The sequence below is a fragment of the Mya arenaria genome, chromosome 7 (genome assembly GCF_026914265.1).
Source record: "Mya arenaria isolate MELC-2E11 chromosome 7, ASM2691426v1".
NCBI lineage: Eukaryota > Metazoa > Mollusca > Bivalvia > Myida > Myidae > Mya > Mya arenaria.
In genome coordinates this window covers 3,948,174-3,954,183 of record NC_069128.1, presented here as the reverse complement: position 1 = coordinate 3,954,183, position 6,010 = coordinate 3,948,174, and the positions used below count along the sequence as shown (strand labels likewise).

Below are 6,010 nucleotides of genomic sequence, written 5' to 3'. Positions count from 1 at the left end.
GAGAATTATCGCCCTTTATAACCGCCGTGAGCGTTATCATAACGAGTGAAAAAATTACGTGATGTGAGGTAGTTTTAGCTGATTTTTTTTTGAGTGGACTGTTATGAAAGTGAAAAATTAACTTTTCTGTAAGTTTGAGACAAAGAAATATTCCAAATAAAAAGTGACCCCGACGTGATTTGAACACGCAACCTTCTGATCTGGAGTCAGACGCGCTACCTTTGCGCCACAGGGCCTTGACTCACTGTTATCCGACGATGCTCAGTGGGCAGAATACGCTAACCGTGTGGAGACTTCTGTCCTTTCGGTTAATAGGGGGAAGGGGGGGGGGGGGGGGTTGCTCCTCCTTGGCCGAGAAGTTCCGAATGTGGATATTCGTCAAAAATACTTGTATCATTTTGTTTTAATGTGGATCGTCAAACGAAGTTTTTTAACAACTACAGAGAAATACCTATAGCTGTCCTTATCCGGTTCAGACGAAACTCGCACGTTCACCTCACAGTGGCTTGATGACAAAGGCTCATTAAAGTCACAATAAATAATTTCAACTAGCCAAAATTATATCTTATACATACTTGAACATGTATATTATCAATATAATAAGTTGCCATAAACATAAACTGAGAGTTGAAAAAAATAAAAAATACCCTATACTGTAATATGAAACAAGTGAAGAATGTTCGCCCGGCGAAAACGTACACAAAGACCAATTCTCGTTGAAAATAATAACTTCTTCGTAAGCTACAAACAAAATACCTGGCTCATAGATGCAGTGGCCCGTTATATACACGTTAACACCGGTATTCTTGTCAAGAGAAACAGTATACGACGAAAATGCTTCAAAATGCGAATTATCACAAGCGCTAGCCAGACATTATGCTGTCAAAATGACGTAGTACCCGGCGCGCTTTAATCGAATAGCGAAAGCGGCCGAAGGACGGAAACCATCGGAAAAGAGTTGACAATCGGAACTCTTCGGCTAGTATCAAGATATGGCCTCGGATATAATACGGGTCGTAAGAAAATAGTCCATCATGGCCGACCAAGAAGATGTTCAAACAACCAAGAGATATGTTAGTCCAAAGACAGAATGACGAGCGAACTTTTACCACTTATTTGTGTGTAAGTGTTATTTTTATACTTATTGTATTTTAATAAAATATAAAAATAGTTTTAAAAGAGCCCTAATGAGAAACTAATTGGAAATGGCATTAATTCTTAGTGGGTGGGGTAAAGTCTTCTTTCATTTGACAGATTCTAATTTAATAAATAACAATTTTGAAGCTCCAGTGAGTAGTGGCAAAAATTAAGAAAACAAATACTCTATTTTTTTTTTTTTAATAACAAATAAGTCTGAATCTGACTTTACTTAGATCGATAATAGGTTAGACTTTCTTTCTCAGTGTATTTATCTCATACATTTCATATCATTAACTTTAATTTTTTATAATTAAAATTTACATTCTTTTAACCAAGGATGTATGGTTTATATGTCCGTGAGTGTTGGTAGCGAACAACTTAATGTAATGGCACAATTGAATACCTCGGCCCTGTTCACTAATATAGTTCTCTAAATAAATTAGATCTTCATTCTATTGGTTTAACAAAATGAGTTTGAACGCATAAACAAGCACACATTTCTTTCAAGACTAAATTCTATGATATCCACCAGTGGTGGTGATGCAGAAACATTGAAAAATGCTGACATTTTTACTGTGCCAATGAAATGCAGACATTTAAATTTTAATCTTATTGTCATTTTCAGAGAAGAGTATGGTACCAGGGGTGCAGCTGACTCTGATTCCCGGCTTGTTCTAATGAAAAAAGGCAGATGAGGTAATGGTTGTGCTATTTTCGAAATTCGGACAATAATTTAACAGTCAAGTATCCTATTGGTTTAAGCCCAAAAGTACCTGCATGTTTGTACAATTAACCAACAAGGATTGACAGTATTAAAATATCAACATTGTAGATGAATTTAAACATGATAACAATTTCATTTCATATTTTTTAATTAACCAGTAGTCCAGAGCTAAAAGCTGCTCTCTCACAGATTGACAGTTCTTCTTGGTCATTCTTCATAAGCCCAAAGGAGTAATTAAATTAAATTTACACATATAATTAATTATATGGCTTAAAGCAATAGCAAAAAAATATTTTCCAAACAAATGAAATCTGTTCTATTATGTGTGACCTTATATGACTAGTTGGAGGAATTTTTACCAAATTTTCAAACTTGTATATGAAAGACTGTGATCTGATATTATGTCAGCAGTCTAATATCACTGGTTTCCATACATTTGCACAACAATTGCCAATTGGATCGTTTAAAGACAAAAATAAAAAAGGTGTCAGAACAGTAAAACTGTGAGGATGCAGCTTTAAATTGGTGTTGCACTTAATGTTTTGTGAATACTTTTCTGTTGTTGTACAGGCTTTTAAAATAATTGATCTGAAAATATAATTCCTATTATTGTTGTATTTTCTGTTTTCTATTTCAGGCACTGGAATCCGAATGTAATCAAAAATGCCATTGTATGAGGATTGACCTGCAATGCATGGCAATCATCTTAACACAACTGCAACGCCTTCCTTGGAAAAATGAGTGCAAGATGGAAACAAAGCGTTCAGTGGAACATCTTGTCATCTCAAATATTTGATGACTTACATACTGATGTGAAGTTAAAGATAAAAGTCATCTGTTGGTCCGTGATTATTAAATAAATCCGAACTTATATTTTAAAAGGGTAAAATGGTAAAGGATTTATATACGCTTTACGTGGTTTTCCTATATTATGGAGGGAAGATAACTACAAAAACAGAAACAGATGGCATCGGCAGACCAAATAAAGGAGAACTATTTTGTTCAGTTCAATTTTTAAGACTTCAGAAAATCTGTTAATAGGGCACATCCTTGCAAATGCCATATTGTAAACTGGGCTCTTTAAAATGTGAAAAGGTGAAAGTGGTCTAGAGGATAAGCCCCAAATTCAAGGTTGTGAGTTCAAGACCTCCAAGATACTTTCTCTTGACCTCAGGAAAAGGATGTCCATACTTGTTTCTTCTTAGGCAACAGACTAAAGAGTGATTTTGTAAGCTTCCAGCTTGCATAGCAATCTGATAAGGCATAAAACAAGATACTAGCTGACTTGCAAACAGTTTTTCCATTTGTGTTGATTTATTTTTCAGTCTGTTGGAATGTTTATTAGAAGTGATGCGCATTGCTTACTGCAACCAATATTTATTTCCTTTATTAAGATGAATTTAACGAACACATAACATGACTTGTGATTTTACAGATGCATGTTTATTTCGTTGATTGTATGAGTTTATTTTCTCAAATGATGTAATAAAAGTTATTCTGAATGACTGTCCTTTTTTGTTTGAAGAAAATGTTTTGAGGTTTTGGCATAGCATGGTGTCATCATCATCATAATCATTGTTGTGTAGAAATAAAACATTCAAAACAATGTATTAAAAACCAAACTGTCAAGCCAAGTACTCAAAGAGGCACAAGGATATTGCTAAAGAGACCGGTAATACAATTAGACAAATAAAATGTAAAGAAAGATCTATAATTCTGACACATGGTAATGCTTTAAATAGTCCTCTCATTGTGTGTTTATGGTTAAAGTGGAGACATACAGTATATTTTGTAATGAAGACTTAAATTTGTATGGCAACTTAAAGCCATATATGGAGATTAAGCGCCAGAAATATTGTGAAGTATCCCAAAAGACTCAATGCACTTAAAAGGGCTTGGCACAGAAATGAAAGTAAAAATGGGAGCAAAACCTAATTTATCATTAGTTTTACATTGGATTGCATACACATGGCTCTGTTATTACTTGACTAATATTAAGAATAAAATTAAGAGACATGTTGATCCAAACTGTAATTATTCTTGTTTGCATTTTATGGAGTTGGACATTAAAGAGTCATTTGGTGAAGAGTGATCTAAAGGCTAATTATTCAAAATAGATGATGTATTATTGAAAAAAGTCTGCTATACATTGCTGAAAAGCTTAGTAACCTGGCTAAATATTTGTTTAAGGCTTTTATTTACAAAAAAATAAATCAGTTGAGTATCTTATCAGTTACTCTTTTGTTGTTGTTGTTTTTAATAAAAAATGACAATTTACTCAAAGATATTGAGACTAATAATTATAGATTTAGACAAGTATAATGTGTAAGGAAACTTCTAATGAGTGGGTTTTATCCACAGCCTAGGAGGTAAAGTGAAGCATGATCTGCCTTGAACAAATACAATTTCAAGACAAGATCTGTCAACTTAGTGCACCAGTCAATTGTAACACCCCCCCCCCCACCCCAGGTCCGGGGGAATACTGGGGTTAACCAGGGGAAATGGGCCGTGTTTTTACCTATCAGGTGGCCCTGCAATGCTGGTTGAATGCGGTGGTTTTATCTTCGCTTAAAATATAGAGGGGAATGGACCTTACCTAGAGTCCCTGAGGTGTGGGGGCATTTGGCAGGGATTTTGCCATTGGATCGTCCGCGCAGGGTGGGGATTTTAGCCGGGGTTGGCTGTACTGAAAGTCAAAGTCCCCACTATTCCCCAGACCTGGGGAGGCTGTGGTTACAATTGTCTGGTGCATATCCACATAAACGTTGTATTGGTACTCTAACAATTGAGCTTACTGTGTGGATAGTCACCGCCCCACCTCAACCCCACAGAACTGTTTACACAAAAAAAATCTGCAGCCCAAACCCAATAATGCTGAAGTAAAGGCATGCATAGATTTCAGCTGGTAAAGCTCACTGAGTGCCAAGCTCACACCCATCCTACCACAATCCACAAAAGTCTGCACAATGCAATCAATGATTTTACAGAATAGTAATGTTGTTTTAATGGCAAGGCATGGTGTGAAAAATAACACGGCAAAGTATGACTTAAAACTTACATTTCATAGGGTATTCCTATAACTGTTGAGAAAATGTTGACATTTGGTCCATGCATGCATTTAATCCGATGTAATGATCATGCATGCCATGAACCGTATGATCATTTCAATGACTGTCAAGTACATTTTCTGTGTTCTCACCATTTTTCTAGAGGAAATAGAGTGCAGCTGCTTCAACTATACGAAAACATCTAAATATTCATAAAACGAACATTTTTTGAGGTTACAATAAATATTTTCTCTTAAACAAGCACATTTAATTTAACACAATCCATTTCCTTGTTGTTACAATGGGCCTTCTTTACGCGGATTGAAAACGGTGTTAATCGCCGGCAGCCGCATCGCACTTTCGTATATCCTTACTACTATTTACGAGGTCTATCTCGAAGCTTGCCGGAGATGGCCGAGTTGTTACGATTGAAGAGTTGAGTGTTCCGGTGGTTCCCGCCCTTCGGCCGCTTTCCCTAATCGATTAAGGCGAGCCGGGTACTATGTCATTTTGACAGAACAATGTCTGGCTAGCGCTTGTGATAATTCGCATTTTGAAGCATTTTCGTCGTATAGTGTTTCTCTCGACAAGAATACCGGTGTAAACGTGTATATAACGGGCCCCTGCATCTATGAGCCAGGTATTTTGTTTTGTATTTGCCGGGCGAACATTCTTCACTTGTTTCATATTACAGTATAGGGTTGTTGTTTTTTTCAAATATCATTTTATGTTTATGGCAATGTATTATATCGATAATATACATGTTCAAGTATGTATAAAATATAATTTTGGCTAGTTGAAATTATTTATTGTGACTTTAATGAGCCTTTGTCATCAAGCCACTGTGGTTCACCTTAGAACGGACAAAATTATTATTTGTTAATTGCATTTATTAAAGGGCAACAATTCTTTGTTACCCAATCGATCAAAACGGAACTTATCACGTGAGCCACCGCATAATACAAATACACAAATCCCATTATATATGTCGGTTAGGTATAAATATGGACACGGACAGATTGACCAAAAGAAAATGCCAAATTTATATTTCTCTGCTGATAAATTATATGGCGGATTATAAGCAACATGATATCAGAAG

At 35.7% G+C, this 6,010-nt stretch overlaps 1 long non-coding RNA gene and 1 other non-coding gene across 2 annotated transcripts; one reads left to right on the top strand and one right to left on the bottom strand.

Moving 5' to 3' along the window:
* Positions 1-164: 164 nt before the first annotated feature.
* On the bottom strand, positions 165-236 carry Trnaw-cca (transfer RNA tryptophan (anticodon CCA)). The gene has a single exon. It is a non-coding gene; the product is annotated as a tRNA-Trp (tRNA).
* Positions 237-1,022: 786 nt separating this feature from the next.
* Positions 1,023-3,068, top strand: LOC128240336 (uncharacterized). Its single transcript, XR_008262147.1, has 3 exons — positions 1,023-1,122; positions 1,766-1,836; positions 2,502-3,068. It is a non-coding gene; the product is annotated as an uncharacterized LOC128240336 (long non-coding RNA).
* Positions 3,069-6,010: the final 2,942 nt, after the last annotated feature.